Raw genomic sequence first — 26,734 nt, forward strand, 5'->3', positions numbered from 1 at the left:
CACGATAAAGAATGATCAAAGAAACTATTCATCGCATTGTTCCTTTCGTTTACTTGGCTTGGTTTTTCTTTATCTCGTCTTTGAAATTACATGGACCTCCCTACTTTGAATTTATTCCCATGTCGCCATTAAGAAATGCAATTCAAAAGCAGCAACAAGTACGAAATGAGCTTTTCAAGTTGCAAAGAAAGCTGATCAAAGACTGAATAGCACAGATCTCAAAGCGAAGGATTCTTTAGACCCTCTTTAACCATCGAACGAGTCGAAAACCATTGAACAGGAAAAGACACAGACATCCTTTGTTTCCGTTTTCTCCACATTTTCCTGTTGTCAACCATTCTATCGATGAACGTCAACGAAGTATTCGTTGCCCAAGAGTCTAATCCATTCTAATTATCGAATAAGAAATACAAATACCTTACTTCTCGTAAAACATGGTGCAAAATTTTAATAGGATACAATAAATTTTATTTAAGGAAGACAAATTTTTTCATGTACTTATAAAGTCTAAATTTATTGAAAATAATAATATCAATATAATCTACGTATCTTATTTATCTATGCAGGAAATGATTGATATTAAAGAACTTGTCGCATAATAATTATAGATACAACAGGATAATATAAATATTTATGTGTCTACGACGCTATAATTATATGTGATAAGACAGGATAGCAATTATTTAACAACTAATCATAAATGCAGAGAAATAGTAAAAATAGTAAATAGTAACAAGCCTATATAAAATTCCTGAAAAATGGAAGAATTTTCATTTCATTCCTTCAGTTTGAGCTCCGATCTCCATACAGAGATTTAACTGTAACACGAAAATACTCTATCCTAAGGTTTATAAATTCTCAATCAATTAACCATGAAACACCTAAACCTAAGCAAAACTCCACCGTAATTAAAAGCAACCAGCTATCGATCTCGTCCTCTGGAAGAAGTAACGGCTAACGATAATGCAACAACTTCCGCGGAGTTCCTCGTGCATATACCCGGTCGCCGTTTACTCACACGCGAACATAAACACAAACACAAATCCACAGATACGCGTGCTGTACAGTAGCCGTGTAAATATACATACACACATACACGTGCATACGCAGCGGCTATATCGACGGCAAAATAAGGGATCGCCGTGGGAGGGTGGCTACATGAGGGATGCTTCGTGAAGCCATAGACGTTCGACTGCTCTCCATCCATCCGCCCTCGTCCGTCGCCCGACCAACCCCCTCGGCCGCCACCCTTCGATATTAAAAATTTCAATATCCTAGCCCCAGGGGTGGAAAACACATAATGTATTCAGGTGACGTCCCGGCCATTCTATCGGCGAGAAAAACGTACAGTTTTTCGAGGAATCGAATCCACCCCCTCCACCCCCTTTAGCCACCCTTTCACCCGCTCCTATTTTCCCCCCTGACGGGCCGAAGCCCGGCCACCACCCACGTTTTCGACCAAACCCTCACCAGTCCCCTCGATACCACCCTGTCAGACCATCCCCCCTCCTAACCCCACTTAGGTTTACGTGCTACCCTCCGAGGACGATGACGACGGAAGCTTCTTTGTTTCTTTTTGCCTTGCGTGCCACGTGAAACGTTCTTTTCTTTTTTTCTTCTTTTTTTTTTATTGGTTCGATGGATTGGTTTCAAAGATTTAAGGATAAAAATTGATAAGGAGGTTTGATTCAAGGTGAGACTGTGGGTGACTGGGAGTCCGAAGCAAATGGACATGAGTTAGAAGTTGACGGTGAAAATGGGGTTGTGCTTTATTGCTGGTGATGTTGTTTTCAGAAAATTTTTACTGCTACGAGTCGATTGTTTTAAAAGCTGTATAGAAAACCAAATGATTTGTAGGATTTTTTTAAGTTGCAATTCCCTGCGATCAGAATTTTTACGCGGAATTTAAAGACGCAAAAATACACAGAATATTTTGAAAATCGTCAAACTTTACATTTAATCGTATAAATAACACCAGACTCTGTTTCTTCCCGATAATAACCATCTCCATCTTCCTCTTATTTCAAAATTACTAAATTTTGACTTTAATCATGAGGGCAGAAATACTCCTCTTTTTCCTTTCTCACAAATAATATCCAAAAACCTCTACCATTTTCATCTTCTTCCCTCGTAAAACCACCAAACATCAATCTTCTTCAACAAACCCTAAATATCCACCTATATAAACCTAACCGAGACCTCTACACACCTGAACCCTGTCATACACGTTCTCCGCTGCTCCATCAAAGAAACTCCGTACCAATTCTCCGATCGCTAGATCACTGCGGTGTTTGAATGGCGTTCGCAGAGATACGATTTCCCTGTCGTTGCAGTCACGCGCCCCGTATCCGGTGCCGAGAAATTGGTAGAAAGTGAATGCTGGAAATCAAGAACCCCCGGTTCAGGGCCGTCAAGGGACGTGGCCACGTGGAGAATGGGGATGGTATTCCATGGATAGTGGAATGGTTCACGGGGCCGCGATTCTAAACAACTTAACGATAAAATTTATAGTTCCACAGCACGCCTACCCTCGCGGGGCTTTGGTCGTAAAGGAGATCAGAAGAGGAGAGGGAGAAGAGAACGAAGAAACGAAAAGGGAGGCTGGAAGAGACCTCAGCCGTACATAGGAGGTCTCTTGTACAGGACTTTTACCCTGCAGAGTTGCGTCGTAATTTATGGATGCCGTTCCCTTATCCGCAGGATACGAACTCCACTCTCCCCACACGTTTGCTGTCCTTCTATCGATCCTATATACCGCGACGAAACGGGTGTCCAGAAAGTTCGCGTGTCCTCACGATCCTACAGATCCTTAAGCACTTTTCTGCGAGGTTAAGGAAAGCGAAAGTTAATTCAGCAGCGGAAGCGAGACGGGAGATTTGTAATTCAGATTTTTCAGATCGCTTTCTCCTTTGCCCCTACTTTCACGTAACTCTCTCTCTCTCTCTCCCTCTCTCTCTTTCTGTCTTATTCTTGTCCTTATTCTTACGCTTCTTCGTTTTCTACCGAGGCTTCGCTGCTCCTTTTTCTTTCCTGAATTTATGGAGAGAGTTTCATCGACGCGGGAACTTTTCATCCACAACTTGCCGCGTATCTCGGCAACCGGTGAAAGTCGCACGCCACGCTACATAATTGGTCAACTCTTACGTCTTATAGATCAATCTGAAAAGTATCCAACTAACGAACATATTCTCGTCCTCTTTCAAATTCGTTTATCCATTTATTCTTACACTCTTTTTGTTTCTCAACTAGAAGATTTCATTTCTCACACGCGTTTATTTCTTAATGGTAAGTGAATTCTCAAGAATTCTTCCTGCATTGTAGAGCCACCCGTTACATGTCGAAACACACCCTGTACAGAAATGCTTGGTTTGCCAGAGCGTGCGCTCGCGTTCCTCGCTACGTGTTTGCACGTGCACGTATGTATGTTTCTGCTCGCGCGTGTGTGTGTTAGTCCACCCTCGAGGGAACGGTGGTGTGGCAGAGTGGATGAGGGATGGAGGGCAGGGGGAGGGGTGAGGGCGGCCGGTGAAACCCAGATAGAGAGCGGGACAGAGACGAGACCGAGGGGTCCCCTCGGTTCGACGAACGAGGAACGCAGTTGAAGTTCGAGGAGGGTGCGAAAAGGACGGGTGTACAGCTGGGGAGACAAACATAAGGGAGACTGGGAGGGTATGAGCGAGAGGGCAGGAATACGTGGAGGCCCGTCTTATATTGATTTCTGTCCACGCCACCCCCGCCGTGCCTCCGCAGCCCCTGCGAGCCACCCTACGCAGTCGAGCCAGGAGGCAGCGCCAAGCGGAGCAGGTGTGGGGGTTGGACACAGGAGAGACAGTGTGCGAGAGATAGGAACGGAAGGGAAGGAACAGAATGCCGTGCAGAATAGAGAGCAAAGGACAGAATGTGGAAGAGAGATAACTAGAGAGACACGGAGAGACAGAGAGAAGACTCTGCTCGCCGCACTTTCAACGGGAGAGGCCCTCGGGGGTGGCACTCTGTCACATTCAACCCCCGACCACCGTCGCCAGTCCGCCACCCCTCTTCGCCTCTCTCTTCGCTCTCTCCCCATTCAAATAACAGGCACCGTTGCTTTCGAGGGTAGAGGAGAGAGGTAGATGGTGGTGTGGTGGCGATGGTGGCGGTGGTGCCGATGGTAACGGTGGTACGAGGCAAGCTAGATCGGAGGGCGGGCTGACAGAGGGTGAGTTTCGTCCGGCCGAAGCACACCTCGATCGATTGGGCTTGTCCAAGGGTGGAAGAGGTATCCCGTCTCTCCTCCTCCTCCTACTCCTCCTCCTACTCTTCTTCTTCGCTTCCCCCGCGCCGTTCACTCAACCTCACCTTCGCCACCACACCACACCGCCACCCTCCTCTAACCGGCCCAGCCTCCCCTGGTTTCGCCTCTCACCCTCTCCCTCCCCTGTAGTCATCCCCCTCGGCCTGGCGAAGCCCGAGAGTTGAGCGTCACGCGTACACGTATACGGTGTGCCTTTACGTACACGTACGTGTATGGCGAGGGGTTACCATGGCAACCCACCCTCACCACGGGGGTGAAACGCCATTGGCCGGCGCAGGGTCTCGACCGATCGTGGCCCACCCCTGTGTCTGTCTTTGTATCGGCGTCTACGTATGCCGTGTAGACCTCTTCTCGTAGAGAAAAGGGTGAACCAGCACTCACTTTCTCTAGCCAGTGTCCATCGATGGAGCTTTCTAGTTTTCTCTTCTTTCTTTTTCTTGTTTGCCCTTCACGTTCAGACAATAGGGATGAGATTGTTCTTTGGCGGAGACTTTAATGGTTGTTGTTAAGCTGGATGAATTTACGTAGATGTAGATTCGCTTGAGAAGTTCGTTGATTATTCGCGATTTTTGTGGTGTTTTGTTTGACTTTTGAAAAGAGGGATTAGGGTTAATAGCTGTTTGATGGTTCTCTTAATGGAAAATGTGAACTAGCGTTCACTTTCTCTAGCCAGCGTGCGTTGACGCAACTCTGTATTCTTTGTTATTCTTCACATTGTTGAAACAACGAGGATAAAACTATTCTATCGTAAATTTGAAAGAGAAGGTTAAGCATAATTTTCAAAGCAGAGTATAACATGGTATATATCTGTAATATAATATAAAAACGAATAATACCAGAAAAATTACGACGATCTGACAGTTTTTCTATAATTTACTTTTACCTCGAAAGGATTAATGAATCTTCTAATAATAATAAAAAAAAAACACGATCTGGTTTAAAACGACCGAATGAACGCTTAAACTGAACGAATTTACGTAAATAGGAGAGAAATAAAAACTTTATTGATTGATTCCGGTTTTTCTAGATTTCTATTTGACTTTTAGATGGAGAGATGGGGTCGATAATTCTTCCTCGACAATCTCCTCTTGGCCAATGTCTTGTTTTATTCTCGTCCCCGATGCGTTCGCCCGTCTGCATCCGGAGACGCGACTTACAGGTGGCTTGTTTATCACCGGCGACGCGTCGAGAAAGAATAATTACTTGCCGGAAGTAGGAGTACCGCGATTTCAGGGTTCCAGCAGGTTTCCATGGTTCTGTTCTTTGACCGTAAATTTTATTTCCGTCAAGATTGTCGTCGGTCGAAGCTACGGAAGAATGTCTTGATATATTTTGGCAACGGTTGCAGGAAAGCACTATCTTTCTATGTTTTGTCGAAATAAATCGATAATTAAAATGTTCTAGATTCTGCTTATTTTGTAATATTGAATTCGCGTGATAATCATTGAAAATATCATAACAATAACTGGATTGTTAAATTGAATCAGTATAGGAATATACAATATTGGAATAGTACACATATAATTCACATTAATTCACATTTTTAAAATTTTTCACTAATTTTACATTTTATTAAATACGTAATTATGAGCGAAATATAAGAGAGGAATCATAATCAAATTTTATGTAAAATTTTATGCAAAAGTTTTTATTTTGACTTCAGTTTGTTTTTCACTTCATATTTTACTAAATAGGCAGCTATGACAAATGTAAATGTCCAGAACAATTAATAGAAATTTAAGTTATTAATTTAAATGCGATGATAATGTGTAACTATGTTAAATCAAAAAATATTGCCAGATTTAAAAGAATTTTTTGTTCGATCTAATATTTTACTAAATAAACAATTGTGAAAGAAGCTTAAATGTGCTGGAAACGTAGAGATTCAGGAAAATTGAGAAGAAAGAGGTTGCTCCAGTGCGAAACGTTGAATTTAAGGTAGAGACGTCCGTGTAAAATTGTTTGGAAACGAACAACGTTGAGAGTGAAAAGTAAGAGCTGCGGTGTAAAGTAATAATCGCGTCCGTTAAACTCTGGAAAGATGTCGAAGGTCGGAGAGTACTTTTCGAACCATGATTTTGTTTGCTCGCGCCAGTTTCCTCGTTTTTGCTCGAGTAAATGGCGAAACTTTATAAAGTTTGCAACATCGGGTAAGTTTCTCGGAGGCGGAAATACCAGAAGCTCTCCTTCGACGATCGTCCCGTTTAGAACGGAAACGAGGGATCTTCGCGTTACGCTTCCAATTAAAATACATATAAAATTGATGTGTTTTTCAGGTTTTTTAAAAAGAGTAAATAATTCAAATATTTTGATGCTATTTATTTGTGCTATAATGTCATTATATAGGCTGATGCAATATTAGTAGAATTGTATTCAACAATATGACAATATTGATATTACTAAGAATTAATAGGTAAATAATTAGTGAAATTTTAAGAAAGTAATTAATTTGGATGTTTTGCTGTGTTATTTGTGTTCATGCGATGTTAGTAAAGTTTTATTAGAAGTAACTAACATTTGATTTTTGTACAGACTTCTGAATTTCTACTGTACATAATAGAAATTTCTTTTAAAATTTATGAGGTGATCTATTACATCCTTTTGCCTTATACATTTTGAAGTAAAGTCATTTTTTATATAGTTTGGAACCTGAATTTTTACATTCATCGTATTTTTAGATACTTATCGTTAGATGACAACAAAATTCTTAAAATTTCGATAAAGTCTTCTAAGAATCAGAAAAGTCAAATACATATCTGGCGAATCTCATCTCTTTCCATTCTCAGAGCGAACAAGTCACAAATAATCTCAAAGGAAAAATAAAATCTGCTAAGAGAATTGTACCTCTTAAAAATTCCTGAGACATTCTCACACGTCTCGCGTTAACATCATCCAGCATCCACAAAATCTCCCCTAAAGAACCAACGAAGAGAACTACACAATTGTCTGAGAGCGACGATAAAATGCTGGGTTGAATGAAATTAACGAGCGGGCCGTTATCGAAGGCGGTTGTGGAAAATGAAATGATCAGCTGACGGTAAGAGTGTCGAGGTCGAGAGGTTCGGGTCAGGGCACGGAAGACGTGGAAACTTTCTGTACAGTTGGCGAAGAGTCGAGCGAGAAAGGGTGCTAGGAAAGCGTAAGAAAAGACGTGGCTGATACTTCCAGTTGCATAGAGAAGTCTGGAAAGAAAAGGGTGGCTGAAGTCGTTCGCTGAAGAAAGAGCGCGACCAAAGTTGAAGGAAAAGGCGTAGATGGTTGGAGGAGAAAACGAGACAAAGAGAGAATTACGCTTTTCACGATGCCGCGAACGCGCCGGAGAGGCGCGCTGGATTAGATTCAGGGGTGCCTCGCAGTACCCCCCTCCCTCCCATCCGAAGAGAGAAAAGGAGCATAAAGGAGACGGAGAAGGGCGGAAGTCATAAAATAATTTAACCCACTTTAAGAAGAAAATTAACAGAATGGCGAAAGTCTTTAAGATTCCCCGCAACTCGGTTTCCCCGTTCCAGCTTCCGGCGCGCGCCTCCACTCACCCCGTTCCATCCCCAACTTCCTTCAGCTTCTGTCGTTTTTCCTCGTTCCACCATCGTCTTCGCCACCATTCTTCCTCTCTTACCCTCTTATTCATTGAGCACCCCCACTACCAGTAACGGTGGCTCGCCACTTTCTTCATTGACTCTTTCTTTCTACTACGAGAGAGCGTACTACGAGAGTTGGTTCTCCTTCTTCGTTCAACCTTTGTCTCTCTCCCTTGTTTCACCGTCTTATTTCGAGGCGTGCCTTCCCTTTTGCACGCCTGCCACCTCTGTTTTTTCTCTAATTATGAATGAAAACGCCGCCGCTCCGCTGAACATCTCTTCAACCATCTTGGCCCTCCTTCGAGCAAGCTCTTGCTCTTTCCACGATGCTTTAAGTTCACGGAACGACTTCCTCCGCGACCGCCTTTTTCCTACCTTCCTTGGGACGGCTTCTCCACGGCCAACTCTTCAGCCTCGCTGGCCCCGTTACCAGATGCTAAATTGCATTGTTTTCTGGGTCGTCTTGGACCGTTTTTGCTAGAGTGCCTTTTACTGGATTGACTTGTTCTCCTGTGTTAGGCGCTTTGTTTAATAGTTGCTGTTGTTTTTGGATTGCTCGTGCGATGGTTTTGAAGTGATTGCTTCTTTGGAACTGTGTGTTTTGGACGCTTTGAGGGATAAGTGGATGAAACAGTCGGTTTTCAAGCGGCAAAAGATGTGTCGGAGTTTCTTCTTCGTGAGATGTCATGTTATTTGCTTGCAGCGTTTTATCATTTTCTTGCGTTACAAATGGATCAAATGGTTTCGGCTATACGAAGTTATTCATAATATTAATTATCTATTGGGACGTAATTGCAGTCAGTATTAGGTTAAAGACTGTGATCTACTTAATAACAGAGTAGTAAATTAACGATTACTTTGCATTGATGGTGCACATTTAACACATTAAAGGAAGAAAAGGAACGATAGGGGAGGGGAAAAGGGTGCAGAAGAGCAACGTAAAATTGGCAAAGGAAGGAAGAGAGCAAAGAACGAAGATAAAAAGCTACGAAAGGAAAGAAACTACTATAAACATTAATTAATCTTACAGATGTGACGGGGTTGATTTTCCCGCAATTAAATCGACGATAAACCCAAAGGAAATAGTCAGAAAACGAAATCTTAATAAAATAAACGAAAGCAAAATAGAAGAAATCTTAATAAAATAATACGAAACATATAAAGAAATGAGTAAAAATTACGAATAATATTCGTGGAAGGAAAGAAAAAATAATAAGAAATACGAATGAAATGGGTGCTTAATCGTAACAGGGGAAGTTGAGCGAACGATTTCGCGGATGGCTTTGTTTTCTTATCGTCGCTACAAGTGGTGGTTCCGTTGTCGCGCGCCAGCTGACCCACTTTTACCCCTTTTTTCCCTCTAATTATGAATGAAAACTTCGGCAAGTGTCGCGCAGAGGGGTTGGAGGAGTAAAAAAGGGGGAGGGGGTGAGTGGAAGAAGTGGAGAGGGAAACACGCGAACTCTTCTTTCGTCGCGCCGACTCGGCTAGTGGGTACTTTTAGTTTTCCTCCCTAACCTTTCCACCCGCCCCTTCTCCTCTTTCTCCTCCTCTCACGTCCGGAAAACTCGCTTTCCACGGGAAAACCGCATTATCGTAAAGTTTGACGTTCCCTGTCGCGCGCCGTTTTGCCGCTGACAGTTTGTACTCGTTTTATTCCGCAGGATAAAGCGCCCACGGACCTAAAACAAAAGCGTACACGCCGCGAAAAATATCTCATAGCAAATTTATTCATCCGATTCTGGTAGGATGATTCTTGCAAGAAATTGGGACTCGAAGAAGTTTAAGTTTGGCATTCCTTCATTTTTTACACATTTGTTTTATTTTATTCTAGTAAGAATGTTAATCGCATGAAATATATTGATAAATACATATGTTTACGTGTATAATAAATACTGACAACTTCAAAATGTTTTAGTATACGTATGAGAAGCGTGTATTGATCGATATGCATTTATATTCTGGTAATAGTATGATTATGGTACAGTCTTCTTATATCAAATATTTTTTGAGCTATATGTGAACGAGAGAACAGGAGAATTTACAATGATATCAATCACATTTACGTACGAGGTACATCACATTTAATCATATTTTCTCTCAGCTGTTTTATCACAACAATCTAATAATTCTCTTCTACTAATCTCATTGTTAGACAACTAATACATCAATTAAATTACGGCATCCAACATCCGCAATCTTAAAAAATCGAACAAGCAGTAATACTCGTTTCTTCTTTAAGCAAACGAGAAAATAGAAACTACCAAATTCTAAATCTTTTTTCTTGTTCGAAACACATTCTTCGTCCGAGAAAGGCTCCAATTAATAGATTATTCTTCCAGAAAAATATTGAAGCAAGTTACAAGACACGAATCAAACGCAAGATCGTAAGCGGCTTATTAGAAGCAAGCGCATCGCTTCAGTTTCAACGTGATTCTATCAATTAATATGTTTCATGGGACATGACACACACATTATATATTCACGGGAATAGTGCGTTTAATTATGAAACGGCTATCATTGCCGCAAGTACCCGCGATAATCGAGAATCGCCAGGGCCCCATTTTCCATTATAAGGGCATAAGCCAAGGCATGCCTATGGGGTTTGTTTTCATCTCATCCGCTAACCTGCTAACTAGGGAAGACGAGGCCAAGACGTTTAATCAAAGTGGAATAAATATTCGTCCAAAGAAGTAGTACAAGTAGAAAAGAAATGGATCGATATACACATATGTGTATGTGTGATTGTGAATAAAAACAAAGAAAAAAGAGTAATTTCACAACCAAGCCATCAACGAATCCCCGATAAAAATACTTCGATGAATATTTGAAGAAATCATACAGATAAAAGAAGAAATTAATAGGAAACAGAGAAGAAAGATGAGCATGCGAGACGGATACATAAATAAAAAAATTAATTTCACTACCTGATATCTCAACCAGTCCTCGATCAAAACGTTCAATGACGATACAGACAACAATCACTTAAGAAAATTACATGTATGAAGAAGAACTTAATAAAAAGAAACAGAAAAATAAGAGAACAGAGTTTGAATAGGTCAATACGTAAATAAAAAATAAAAAAAATTCAATTTCATAGTACAATCCAATTAACGAATCTTCGATCAAAATATTCGATCAGGATACAACGAATATTCGACAAAACGGCTAGCGTTCGAGGGGGTAAAGAAGCGATCGGCGTCGGGACGCCGCGACGGATGAACAATTTATCCGCCGCGCCGGATGAACGATTTATCCGCCGCATTCGCGTCGACATCGCCCCGCGACTTGCTGTAATTACTACGTCGTGTTTAAGTGGCACCTCATCGACTAATTAGCGAAGCTATCGGTGCCATTTTAATAGAACACGGACAACCGTTCGCGGCAGACCGTGATCCCTGGGCTGTTATTGCGGCGTGAGCCGCGTCGCGTCGCGCTGAAATCTCGCGCGACGTCCATGGGGCTTGAATATTTTACGAGCGTCGGCCGCTGGAACAAGGGGGAGAACGAATCGGAGACAGAATTGGGCGGAAACAACGGATGAAACTTTCAGCCGTCTTGTTGCTCAGCAACTCGGTACCTGCGGATTTAATCGGGCCGTTTCTGTTTCCTTTCGCGAGAAGAAACATAGAATTTTCAAAATTTCAGCAGGGTAGTAGAACTCTTGGTGTCCTCGTAATGGTATTTTGAGGTGGTTGAACGTCGAGGATCGACGAGATGGAAGTATTTTGGGGATTAATTGACGGAGGGGTTGTAGCAGATGGAGGAACATGCGACACTGGGGTGAATTAATTGGGAATTTTCTCTGATTTTGTTATGTTATTCGGATTTAGAGAATCAGTAAGTGTAGAGAATATAGGAATTAGCGAGTTTGATGATAAATCGTAATTTATAATTGTTTATAAAATCAAAGTGTGCTTGTGATGTTTTATCTAAAATGTGCTTTACAGTTTCAAGATTTAAAAATGTTAAGGTTGAGGAATGAGTTTCATTTGAGTTTTGTTGGATGTGTGTTAATTTTGATAATAAATAGTTATTTCTAATTATGTGTGAAATGAAAACGTTGTGACATCTTGTGTAAATATATGTGGAACATTTTCTGGCATTTCAAAATTGAGGAAAGTTGAGATTTTCGAATGAGTTGAATTATTTTCTATATGTTTTTGAAGGGAAGAATTATTACATCAAATTATTTAAACGTTTAACTTTCATGTTGTTTTAAATGTTTTATTTCTGTACGTGTCGATGTAGCTAAAACGAATACAAAGTCTGTCTTAAGAAACTGTTCCATCGATTAAAATTCATTTAAAATGATCATTCGATGAATCTGACTTTTAAAGGTATTTTTCGTATCCGTCAAACACGCAATTTCCGATTTCTTTTCGAATCTACGCAGACGAGGGGTCGAGAAGAGAATTAGTCAGAGGTGATTCCCGTTTATCGACGATCGTCAGAAGGGTCGGATAACGTCGTTAGCCATTCTCGTCCCGCTTGCGTTTCCAGATCTATACGGCTAATTAAATCCATTGGTGTGTCGTGCACGCTTGACGAACCTCGATCGATCGATCGATCGATGAAATCGTTTTATCGAATGTTGATTGGTGTAATGAGACTTCGCTTCTTTAATTTCGCGGTTACACCATGGGAAATGATATTCAATTTTCTCGACTTCTCCAAAGCGAGAGAACGACTTATCTCATGTTTAAACGATTTCATGAAATAATTTTATCCATTATTGCACGACTTCCATTATTGTACGATTCGATTGAAAGGTGAGTATGTAACTTTAGAGTTAATTTTTTTTATTTAAATATTTCGTTGTCGTTTTCAAATTTGTGCTGTATATGATAATTTGTTATAGAAGATTCTAAGTTTCAATGAGTGTCTCATCCCATAATTTTTAAAACTTGGGTCTTATGTATCGTACTTATCATTATGTATTGTATCGTGTGTATTATACTTGTAGCTATCACTTATATATATCTCGCGACTAACATTCTTATATATGGATATTGTTTCCTAGCGGTTTCATGAGCTGTATGATAAAAGGAATCTTTATATATCGCATAGCGTATGCACAAGATAAATATAATCCAAAAAGATAGATACCCATTCTTTTTACACAATAATTTACCATCTAATGATATTAAAGTTACAAGTGTAAAAGTTACAATTTGAAAAATATAATTATCTCGTTCACAATTTGACAATAAGTAGAACGGTTAAATAACTTGTGATTTATAAAACTGGCTTTTAAACTTTCATTTGTTCTTTCAGTATTATTTAAAAGAATTTTACATAGGAGACACAAAAAATCACGACAAGTAAAACTTCAAAATGCACCCACAAATCTCTACAAACTTTCTCCTCATTATCACGTATACATATAAAGTTATCCATCATTCCGTAACCTGTTCTCCCGTACACCCCTCGACTCGATCATGACGCCCGAGTCAGCGCGAATGTAAATCAGACGAGAAAGCTGCCACGATGAAACAAGCTTGGCCGCTCGCGAAACCAGTATTTCATACTATCCATTGGTCTCTCGTTCACCTGTTATCCTCTAAAAACCTGTTCCCTACTACTCTCCAAAATTTCAACCATTCTACCTACACTTCAGTATCCGTTTAATCAGATTACACCGCTATAGACTCAAAAAGGGGAAGCGTGGGAGGAGGGTAGTTTCCCAGAAAATTTGTCGATAACTAGAAAGAGAAAAGGAAAGGACAAGCCAAGCCGGTTTTCAATTTTCGATGATTCCACCGAATTCGGTAACAGTGTTAGCGGGGTAGAGAGTGTTGGCATCGTGCATCCAGCCACCCCCAGCGTCCCTCTGCTTTTGCGGTGGCTGTTCACCAAGGTATATAGGGTGGCTGCCGCTTCGTCGAGGCTTTAAGACAGCGTGTGTGGGAGTGGGCGTGGCCATGGGGTGGCCGTTGGCCAATCAGCAGCCGGCAGTTGCTGGCCACCCCCGACCCACGTGGTCCACATCCCCCAACATACATATTGATCTCGTGGTCCTTGCCGACCGCCGCGCCGCGCCAACCCGCTCTGCCACCCTTCGCATCACCCATTCCTGTTCTACCTCCCAGTCTATCTCTTTTTATCCACTGTTCGTTCAACTGAGAGTGTCCTTTTCTATGTACCGCGTCCCTACCCCCGAACGTGTCCCTTCAACCCTCGTCGACGATCCCTCGACGACCGAGAGAGAGAAGGTCGTGTGCCTGACCAGCGTGCAAGGAAATTTCGAAAGTAAGCGGCGGCGTCTGGTTTTTCACGGACCTCGTTTCACCAACGGGGGTGGGTTGGCGAGAGGCGGTAGAACGAGGAGCACAGAGACGTCTCGTTTCCGACGGCGTTACCGCGTTGAGTCGCGCGGAATAGAGATTGTTCGAGCGATGGAACGACTCCGGTCGAGACACAAGGTAGCTGTTTGGCGAGGATGAGAAAAGAGGAATGGGACTGATTAATTGTTTGATGTACGCTATCAGTGAAAAATAGAGTTGCTTAAAAAAGTATTCGAATACCAGTAGAAATTTTTTATGAAGATAATCTATTAATGAAACATTTTGGAATTTCACGAGCACCGTAGTGATTATGTAAGTAAAGTTTAAGACAATTCTGTAAATGTACATAGAAGCTACAAAATATTTGGTGCAAGTATATATTCCGCAGCGATCATAAAAGTAATCAAACAATCGATTATTTATTATATTAGTAGGCCTCGATATTCTGTCTTTGCGTCTTCGTTATTTCGATAAACTGTTTATCCGCAAATTGGATGATATAGTACTCCAAAATTTAGAATGAATACATAGGTAATCAATAGGTAATCCTAAATCATTATCGTCAATGTCATTTCAATATCATTTTCAATGATATTCTAGTCGAATGAATTATCTGTGTATGAAAATACGAGGTTATTCTATGATATGGTGTAGTAATAAATTAAATTAGTTAAATAATGGCTATACACACTCGAACGCCTATGGTTTGTACAGCCAAAGACAATTTGCTATTTGTCTGACAACGTATGACACATTCCACTTGCAATTATAGAAGCGAAATTTCTAATGATCAAATATTCTTTACATTCTCTACATATTAAATATGCTGGCTCTATATTTATAAAACAGGAGTATACTATGTTCCTACTGTTTTCTTTTCTGCAATGAATATATATTGTTTAGAGAAACACATTGTTCCTTAATAATATGCCATGCCAGATGAACTATTATACATAGAAATTGATAAATTTTGGGTATTTTTATAGATATGATGTATAGTTATTATTTTATTGTGATGTATAATTATTTGATTGATGTATAATGTGTTTTTTGTGGGATGGGGGGGGGGAAGGATATATGGTAATTGAGATTCTAGTTGGCGGCTTAATAGTGCTATGAACATTCAATTATTGCTCTATTTGAGCCTCCCTCGATTAATTCAAAGGTTCTTGGATCAAGTAACCAGCTCGTTCCGCATTCTTCGCTCCTGCTGTCTATTATGTCGCGCTCGCCTTGGTAAATAAGGAGTGAGATTTTCTGGGAGATTAATCGATGTAATTTCACTGGAAAGCTGCTTTCTCTTCTTCAGAATTCTTGTCGAACAGGGAACGAGTTGCTGTCGATATTTTTGAAGTTTAAAGTGAATTAGGGAATCTCCTTCGGACGAAACTTTAAAGCTGTTTTAATGATCGTTCTTGTTAAATTATTATGTGACTTGGGCGAGAGTAATTTTACCCGAAAATTAAAAAAAAAAAAAAGAAAGAGAAATAGCTTCAAAACTTTGATGACTCCCTTGTGCATTGTAACGACGTACTGGACTTATTATGTCAGTTATTTTCGATATAAGAAGCATGAAATTTATAACAATTGTTAACAAGTTTTATGATTTCTTCATAATCTTCTCATATATTTCACAAATTCCCAACCTCTTCGTAAATTTCACATTATTCTCCAATAAATTTGAGAAATTTCATAAATCGCTGACTCCTTAATAACTTATGTCTACCCACAAATTTGACAAATTTGTGACCTTTTTAAAACTGTCCATAAATTTCACAAACTAATGACTCCTTTATAACGTCTAACAAATTTTACGTGGCTATCTGAGGATCTTTGGACGATCGAAAATTAATCTTCGTCTCGATAAAGGTCTTCGTCCTGGCGGTGGCCGAAAATGACATTTCTTCCCTGTCGAAAATCCCGAGAATTTTCCCGATTCTTCCGGTCCAAAGGTTCGTCGATTCTCGTGAATCTTTAAACGACGTCACGTTCGTTGTCAGTTTACCACTATGAGGTGGGTCGTTTGCGCGTGCAAATTTCGTGCACAGTAAGATGTTTCCTTTCCATCCCTTTCGTTTCGACGTTCCACGTTCTGTTCCAGTAAAAGATTCATGCTTGCAACCTAAGGGCATAGAGGACGACAGTCCGTCGAGTAATCGAGTCATTTAATCGACTCGAAATAACCGTCCAGCTATCGTTTTCGCGGACGATCGTTCAGCATCCTCGAAGTAGTCGAGAATCCATGCAAAATTCATTCGGTTTCGATCGTCTCGATTTACGTGGAATTTTAGTTGGCCTACTTGCGACTTGATCGAGAGGATGAGCATATTGTGTGTACATTGAGGAATTTCTCGTAGTAGTTTGAAATATATGACGGGATTCGCAGAGATTGAATATAACAGAAATGAAAAGAGTCGTGGGTTTTAAATCAGTTTTCAAGCGTATGGTAAACTGTAAGAGAAGTAGAGAAATTCGTATGTGAAAATTTATTCTTTCAAGTAAGAATATATTTTAGGTGTGTAGTAAATTGTAAGGGAGAATGAGAGGTCTGTAATAGATCTCGGTAATTTGCAATATTAAAGATACATTATACTTAAATTATGTATTAGTATAATATATCATATACGCGCTCAATAAATGGTACCACTACTTTTGCAAGACTACTTGATGCTACATTATAAGACTAAATAATTGTATTAAATAATTTTCTAGTTGCCTAATTTATCATTCATCGCATCATTATACTTGCTCTTTGACGTGAAACTAACAGGGACAAAAATTGTATCATTTTATATGATAAAAGGCCTATGTGTCTCTAAAGTGCACATGTTCGATAAAATTAAAATCGATATAGAAATATTTCCACTATAGAAATAACAAGATCTTCTACAAAGGTTATGTGAAACCAGCATGCAGCATACGTGACACAAATTCAATGTGTAGTAAACGTAATAAACCAATAGGTAACAACCCATCATGATTCGTACAAAAGCAAAGAAGACATCGAACAGAACGGGCTTGCAGCGGTTCCAAAAAACGGTCTCATTGGACTAACGAGAAGCGATCGCAATTGCAGCGAATAATAGCGAAACGTTTCACGGAGAGCAGCCGGTACGACCTCCCGAGGTCCATGAACGAGCGATCGAACTCCGCCGCTGCTGTCAGTTGCCACGACGCACGACGCGCGTTTCAAGAATACAAAAGGGTGAAGAAAAAGGGAGAAACATGAGAAAAGAAAGAAGGGAAAGGAAAAACAGCGGCACGGGTCAGCCGGTGAAACAAGAGGAAGAAAGAGAGGAGAGGCTCGCGGACAGAGAAAAAAGCTGGAGGAATAACAAAGCTACCCGTAGTTCCCACAAAGGCAAAGCCTGACCTTCCACCCCCCCAATGCAACCCCTTTGGCTTTCTGTCGCTCCGCTGAAACAATGCCGACGACGGTAAAACAAAGAAATAAACATGAAAAGACAAAAGACGGCCGTTTGAATCCATAATTTGCCCCCGCGTTGCCTTTTGTTTTTAGGGACCCCGTGTTGTCCCTCTCCTCTCCACCGGGCCTTTTCTCGGCCGTTACCTTTCCCTTCGACTAACATAACCAGACACGAGTCCCCTCCCCCCTGTGAACCGTGAATTTTACGGTTACGCCGACGTCGTCGAGCTCTAAACCCTTTCCTCCCTTTCGAGCGAGTTCTTGAGGTAGGTCTTGGCGAATGCTCTGCTTCTCGTGTTTGATGTAGTGTCGCGTAAGAAAGAGAGAAGTTCGGTGTTGATTTAGTTGAAGTGAAATAGTTTCACTAGAAGTTATTACTAGTTATCATAGAAATGATAAGTAGATCACGAATTTTTATGCAGTTTTATATTTTTGTAGACGACACATGACTAAGAAAATGGAGCATAGAAATTTATTGTAAGTATTAAATATTATTGGTATTTAATGTCAAGTATTTTGGTTTAGATGATTCATATATAGATTATTTGTAAGTGTTTATTACCAGACTGAGGCTATTCATGGAAATTGATGTTTTTATGAATACAACGAAAGCAGTGGAATCTTTTTACTATTTTTAATTTCTTTTAATTTAATAAACATATTTCGCTATTATGTACTTTATCGCTTATACCACATTGTATGAATAAATTTCTACTAACTAGAATACATATACCAACTGGAATAGAATTAAAAAAACAATCGATCGAGTCACGTTATTATAAACGAATGTATAAAGCAATAATAATCTCTTGAACAGTGGTAGTCGAATCTTAAGGTTCACTGTGCGTATCAAATTATACGGCGAAGAAAATTAAAACGTTTTTTATCGTGTTTCAAAGGTACAAATTACTTGTGCGACGTCGATGAGAATCGATTCGAGATAGGTAACGAGGGAACGTCTTTAAAGGCCTTCGAGGGGGCGGCAGTTCAATTAAGAGACGGCTTCCTGCGAAGAGTTTTCAAGGGCGCGCACGGCGATCAAAGAAAAGCAGGCCGCGTAAAATTCCTCGAGAAAACTTTTCAACGGCGAACTCTTTCCTCATTTCGCGCGCACTTGAATTATTCACAAGCTTCTTCTTCCCGCCTTTGTTTCTGGGCCAGGGTCGTCGTCGTCGTCGTCGTCGTCGTCGTCGCAACGATCCCCGGTCGACGAACTTTCTCTCTTAAGTAAGACATTTTTCTAACTACTTCGCGCTATTCACCGGGATCCAGTGCGCCACGACGCGTTATTTAAGCGGACCCGTTCGTTCGTTCAGCGACTCTTAGCACGTGGTTACTCCTTCCAAGCCCCTCCTACCCCATTCCGCTCTTTTACTTTTACTGCGACAACTTTCTCCGTGAATTTATTACGTGCACTGAATTTCACGCGAGACGTGATTCTCCTTTTCCCCTATTTCCATCTTGCGGCTGTCTTTAAATTCTTGGTGGGAAGGGAGTGTTTATCGTATACTTCGTGCAAATGATAAGTAAGCATCGCTGTTATCGGGATGTTTGTATATGTAGATGTTGTTTAGAGATGATTGTATCTAATGCTGCGATATATTAGCGGTGGATCATGAAATATTTTGAGTAAAATAGAGAATGAAGAGAAAACCTGATTTCAATTATTTTAGATACATTTTATGCCAGAAAATAATTTCTAAACTTAATACTTTTTCGTTTACAAGAAACTTTGTATCAATTGTAAGTATGTTAAACGATTTTAAGATTTCATTCAGAGACGCTGAATGATATCAAACCATATAAAGTACATACTATATGGATTATTAATTTACATAAAAATGTATGTACCTCGGTATGCATTTGGCACTGTCTTGCTGTATCTTTTTCTAGACGATGGTAGAAACTAATAAATTCTATTTATTTATACAATCTCACACTTGAATAGAATAATTTCAAAGTACAAGTGATTTTTTTTGTAAAGTAATTCTTCTATAAATCATATAACTTCATATAACTATAAAATTTTGATACTGTGAAAATGAAATGTAGAATATGGTAAAAAGTGCTTTATTGCGAAAGAGGAGTATGTGTACATACTTTTTCTAGCCACTGTATATTCATCATAGCTATTTACACCCAAGATGTGACCATAATAAATTAATCAAATAACTCAAATCATTATAAGATAATCCACTCAACTCTGCTCAACTCAATCTCTGAAATTAATATCCTTCTTCACAAAGGAACAGATCATGTTGAAATTACTTACATTCGAACTCATTAACCAGCATCTTCACCCCAAGCGATTTTTTCTTGCATCGCGAACTCCCCTGGCGTTTCGCATTACCGTTCTTCTTCACGTTGCGATCCTTTAAAAGACAGCATACCTCTGTGAGAAAGGAGAGAAAAAAATATCAGGATACACCGCTGTACCGTATGAAACACCGCTAATAACGAACGATATCTCAAGCGAGGAATCCTCCCGTGAAAGGTTTGCGCGGGGATGAAAAGGGCCGAGGTAGCTAAGGGGTGAAGGAACGTCGAGCGTTGCGAGAGACAGGAAGGTAGGACTTTAGAAATTCGAGATAAGACCCCCTTTGTCGTCGAGACGAGGAGTTTTCATGTAACCCTTTCGCTACGACAGCCGTCGGAAAGCCGTGAGAGCTGCGACACCCTTCAACCACGGATCCTCTGGCCCTTTTCCTATTTCGAGATTCGTTACGTGACGTTACCAGTCTGGAAATCAGGATGGTTCTTCTTGAGAACAAGCTTCTGAAATTCCTTAATACAGCTTTCGAAGGTGTATTAAATATTTGTGTAATATCGAACCCGCCGCGGTTCCTCAACGAGACTTCAATTATTACCATTCGAAATAAATTTCTTTTCGAGTGGAAGAATACGATCAATCGGTGCGATTGATTTCGTGAATTATTGAATTGAAGAGGCATTGGAGAAGATTGAAACCTTTTTAAATGGTTTGCTGTTCTGTGTATTAGAATATGTATTGTGAAATGATTCTTAAACTGTCTGTGTCAGGTTAAATGTAATCTACGATGAGTTTCTTTACATGAAGCGGAAATTATAATTTATAAAGCTTGCAGATTATAATTTAAATTGTATTTCTTCACTCTTATCGATAAATAACAAACGTGCAATTTGAGTATAAATTATCGTGATTTCGTCATGTCAGATCGTTTCTCAAGAAACAAATACTGTGATATGTAATTGAGTAACTTGTGGATGTAGCAAGGCTGACGAGTGCTTGGGCGCAAAGTGGAAAAGATGGAATATCTGTGTGAGAATATCGGCTGCAAGAGAGGAGGGTTTCTAAGAATGCACGTGAAGACTGAAATGCGTGGTGACACGTGGCAGGATTGTGTGTTGTCCATGTGAAATCTTTAAACGTATGATTGGAAGGAGCTAGTGGTTGAATAAGTCGGATGTGTAGAATAAATCGAACTGCACATTTTACTTGTCTTATCCAATATACATTCTATGATTTTATACCTACGTATAATTACTATTATACTAAATACAATACATAGTATTATACATTTACACTATATGTATGCCATTGTATGATATTACAATCATATTTTATAATATCTAAACTATCCTTTACCCTATTTTTTTTTAATTACGTTTGCTTTCGAATCCTTAATTATTCCATTAATCTTCAAGAATTAAACCGACTCATCCCAAAAAGTTTCAAAACATATATCAGTAAAAGATGCAACTGAAAAAGAAAAAGTACCACGAAATCGTAATACAAAGTTCCGAAATTAAAATCCTCCCCCCCCCCCCCTCAAAAATATACAAATTACGCAATACCTACTAATTACTTGAGCAACGAAAATATCAGTCGCATTGCGAAGTTCTCTACCGCGACACGAAAATCGTTCTATCTCGATCCCGTCGCAAATCCTCTCTATCCAGAGCGACTATCATGAAAATTAGCCCACGTAGTGGAGTAGAGTAGCGGCACAAAGTGCATCCGGGGCGCAGAATCTCGCGTTGGAACGGTTAGGTGCGGCTGTTTCCGCTTATGTGTGTCAGGAGGGTACTATGAAGCACTCAGGATCCTTAGCTACGAGACGAGTATCAGTTATTGATGGAGTAGCATCCGCGCGGAGAGACAGCGACCCACGAAGTATCGAGATGAGACGAAGGACAGGCTTCCGAGTTGGGATTACATCCACGTAAGTTCCCTGTCTATAGGGACAAATCAGGCCAAATCGGATCTAGTGACGTCGAGTCGACGTGTAGAATTATGCACGCGGTTAATTTCGAAGCGCGTTTCTGCGTTCCGTTTCCCGATCATGCGAAACCCACCTCCGTTTACGCCCCCGTCGGGTCGCCTCCCTTTGGCGCGAACCAGCTCCCCGAATGTTGCACCACTAACCACCGAATCATCAACGATGAAGCTACTACATGCAAACTAAGGAGAAAATTGTACCCTTCAGGTGAATTATTTATTAATTAATATAAATTGCAGCTGGAGAATCGTTAAGGAGAAGCGCTTTTGAATTTTTCGAATTGACAGCGAGAGGATTAAGGATCTTTTTTCTTTGTAACAGGGGCTAGTAAAGGAGTTTCCTGTATTAAATAGGATTTATAAATTACGATAGAGTCGGAAATCAAGAATCTGCTAGGTCGACAAATGTGAGCTTTTCCAGAACACCTGAGAAAATGAGGGAGTTTTGGTTTTAAAAACGAAAGCTACAGTCAAGTCATCAACAAGTCACCGTAATCGAAAACGGGCTAATCCAAATCCTCTAACTGCACATTCTCTCGTATCGGTTTTATTCGCTCTCCCAGCAAACCAAAGCAGCGCATCGAACCCTCGCATTTCCCATTCACGTATTTCAAGGACCATATACACACATTTTGCGAATCCACGCAGCGTCACGATCGATCAACAGATGGGACAAAGGCTTGTAAAAGGCAAAACAGAGTGAATGAACGTTGAACCTAGTTCACGTACAGAATCACGTTAGGGGGATGAAGAAGACACGCGTTGGATCGCGGAACGCAAATCACCCGAAGCGAAACGCCAGCTCGCGTTTAAGGGGTGGGGGACATGAATTTATAATTTCCGTGGCAGTGCACCCTTCGGTGATTCGAAGCTGTCGTTCGTGTCATATAAATCAAAATCAGAAGCATTGTCGAAGAATCGGCCCGTACGTGGGGACCACGTTTATTGGACGTTGTGTGTAGGGGAGGAAGGTAGAAAGAAAGGAGCAGAGAAAGCAGAGACGAGAAACTCGGTCAAGCTACGACACAAAACCCCCCGTCGGGTTAGCCAGGTAGAAACTGCGATACGCGTGCGAGGGAATCGACGTGGAAGAACGAATGAAACAGACTGAGATGAAACTAGGGGTACCTAGGAATATACAGGGTGTCCCAACAATCATCATGTAATCGGCAAAGAAGCAATTCTGTAATACTTTCTCTGTAAAAGGCAAGTCGAAAATTTACATAAAGTATAACTATTTTTATATAACGTTACATCTCTGAGGAAATCGAGGTAAAGGTTCTTCAAGTATACTTGAAATCTAAATCTATTTTCTTTCCTTCTGAAGAAATATTATAATTTTACATGCGAAAATAAGTGAAAAATGTAGGGCAAAACTTGTCCGCTTGAGGACTGGCTTTTAAGAAAATAGAGTTTCAACGTACCTAACACATTCTCTGCAATTACATTTAATTATAATAGTTGTCCATTTCACCAATTACATCTCGCAGCGAATGCGTTAATTAAGAATTAAAGAACTTAAAAAATCCGCGCATAATAAATTTTCAAATTATTTTATTACTATTATTTTATATTTATTATATTTATTATTTTATTTTCAAATTATTTTCGCGTAAACAAAATGTCCTATGAAAAAAATGTATTCCACATTGCCGACTCATTTTCGCGCGTACAGTAACGTCCAATTAATTATTCACTCTTCTCGAGTCTGGAATTCGACAAAAGTTCAAATATACTTAACAGATGTTCAAACTCGATTTCTTCGAAAGCCATGCGTCGTATGGCAAAATTTTGTTCTACATTTTCAACTTATTACGTATATTCTGTACAATAATTTCCTGGGCACCCTGTGAAGGGGAGAGAGGGTGAATCAGAAGAACCGAAAGTATCGGTCGGATATACATATGTATGTCGGCCGGGGGTACAATGTATTCAAATTGCGAGAAAAAGGGTTGGCTCCGTATCTATGTATATATATATGCGTATAGGTGATGGATAAAAAATGCGACAGACTGGTTAACGAAGCGAGATGGTCCATTGAATGGGGCTGAATGGGATGCTGGGACCTTCCTCGCATCCTTTTCCACGCGAAGTTTGTATATGCGTCTCCGTAACACCGTGTGTGCGCTAACTAGGCGGATATAGCTAGCGAGGCAACCATATGTCATCCGATGAGAAAGGTCAGGTTGCCTGCTGCTGTCTTCCAAGCTTCCTATTTTGGAGCGTGAAAGATACCTTTTGGAAGACTTGAATGCTTAGGCATTGTAAAATCAAAGTTCTAGGATAGGTAGGGTAGTCCGTAAATTTTGATACATTCGTGAATGAAATTTGAGAAGAGATAGTATATTAGAGGTTTGGTCTATTGGCAGGGGAAGAGGATGGGGATATTGAGGAGTTAGAAGAATTACGGATTTCATGCAAATAACGACTCACGAATGCCATATGTAAGTAATATCAAAGAAGAAAGAATTTCAATTGACTAATGAACGAATGAACGAGCAAAGGATAACAATTTATTCAAGCAAAATTTTATTAAATAGTTAAAGAAATGTATCGAATCGTCTATACGTACATATCTTGTATACATCGTAATTTAAGATTATATAATCTCTTTATATTTTTTTATTTTACAAGAATCAGCTTCTTTAACCGCACTGCGATCTATTATCCACCATACTATCCCATTTGACGTTTCTCCAATTGAACATTTACAATCAATCATCCACTCTTAGTTCCACCGCTGTACACCATCGTTTCGAACGAAACTAACAAACCACCCCTCGAATCTCAACGACCACAACACTCCAAACTAGCAATATCAACAACGAATTATCCTTACCAGCTGCAAAGCACCAATTACCCAAATCCACCAAATGGAAAATTCAATGGAAATCCAGAAAACTTCCGTCAACCCCTCGTTCACATCCTATCTAACTAACCATCTTGCGAAGGCGACAGAACAACTCGTAACGTGTCTCTGCCTCGCAATTTCATCTCACGGACAGATTTCGCGAACGTGGTGGTTGGAGACAGTTCCAACCCCCTTAAAGAGGAACTTCGTCGGTGCTTTGCCTTTTTAAAACGAACAAAAGAACGCCGACACGTCTTAAATGAACGCGCTACTTGTTGCACGGAGAAAAGGGGTGGAGGTTGCAGTCGGAGGAGAGGAAGTTGTAGGAGTAGGAGTTAGAGAAGAGGTGGAGCGGGTGCTGGCGGATACGGAAGAGAGAAAAGAGGGGGGTGGTTGGAAGTTGGCCCCCGTTGGTAACGCTGCCTCTGGAGGGGGTTAACGGGGCGAAAGGAATAAGGGGGTGGGCTGGTGGTTGGCGGCGCGGCACCGCCGACAGAAAACTGTTTCTCCTTTGTTTTTATCGTCTGGAGGAACAGCAGGGCGAAGAGCGCGAGGAAGTCGCAATTAAAAATGTAGTTCAAGGCCGACGCCCCGGGGGAGGTTTACCTTGAGCCCTCTTTCTCTTCGTTCTCACTTTTCTCGCGCCCTCTCGCTTCCTCTCTTTCTACGTCTATCGTCTGTTTGCTTTCACATCACCCCGCGTCACCTCCTCTTCCATCTCGGCGTCGTCGTCGTCGCGCGTTTCGTGCCGCGTCGGCGTGCACAATTTCACGTGCCACTCTTTCGTTCTCACTCTTTCTTTCTCTTTCTCGCTTTTAGACGTTTCTTGCATTTTCTTCCACGGCCGTCGACTTCCTTTCCGACCACGTCTCGCGGGAGAGTCGTGAGATTTTAATGAGTTTAGTGGGACGCGGATTAAGATTGCACTGGATTTAATCTTGTCAGTGTTTGCAAGTTTGGTTGTTGAAAGAGGGTGATCATATGGATGAAGTCTTTAACTGATTGTGTCATTCATAGAATTTAAAGGATTGTTCGAAGAATGCATCTTCTTTATTCGTAAATTATTTGGATAGTATATTTTGAAGTAAAAAAAAAAAACACAATGAATTTAAAAATTTAATTTTGTATAGTTCGTATACCTATACAAAATTTGTACGAATTTCTGTCAGATAAGTAAAACTCACCCCTAGCAATTCATAAAATAATTTTAATCAACTTTTATAATTTATCAAATTCCTTCAAATAATCTTTTTTATTTTTTAATTTGGAAAATTAACCAATCCACCACATTTGACAACAGCCATTGTCTCACAATTAAACACATATTTCCAACCTCCAACCTATCGACCCTCGGAAACTGCAAACATTTTCAACTTTCCACCTCCCCAACCCCAAGTCCAATTTCCCTGAATACAAAAACAGTTCCTGAAACACGCTATAACCACTTGTGAACACCCAATGAGAAAGTCGCCGTCAGCGACAGAACCTGACTTCGCTGCTCGTCAACGCAGCAAGAGCATCCCTTTATCTGTACCCAGTCTCGTTCTCGTCGGCACCCTCCACTCGAAAAATTGGCTTCCGCACTTTCGACCTGCTCTTCAGCATCTCCCTCTCTCTCTCTCTCTCTCTCTCTCTTTTCTCAATATACATCGAATTTGACAACGCGAACTCATTCGATTGCCACGAAAAAATCGGGGGTTGTTTAGGATCCAACGTTGCGTTAACACAACATTCTACTTGCAATTTTTTCAATCAACTTATATTATCAAATTCTGTTTTTTAACATCGTATCTATGAAAGAAAATTCCAAAGAAGATTTAACATTTTTCGTATATTTCTAGAAAAGCAATGTTTTATGAGAGATATTTTCTCGTTCATTGGATATTATATTAAAAACTAATTGATATCTCGTCATAATACGCAACAAATTTAATTATCCCGTAAAATTCAAGATCGAATTTTGAGACGTTGAAGTTTAAGACTTAAAACAAGTAACTTTACTATATCAGCAAATCTACTTTATCTGCGAAACCACCATC

This window comes from Bombus vancouverensis, chromosome 5, assembly GCF_051014615.1.
Source record: "Bombus vancouverensis nearcticus chromosome 5, iyBomVanc1_principal, whole genome shotgun sequence".
Classification (NCBI taxonomy): Eukaryota; Metazoa; Arthropoda; class Insecta; order Hymenoptera; family Apidae; genus Bombus; species Bombus vancouverensis.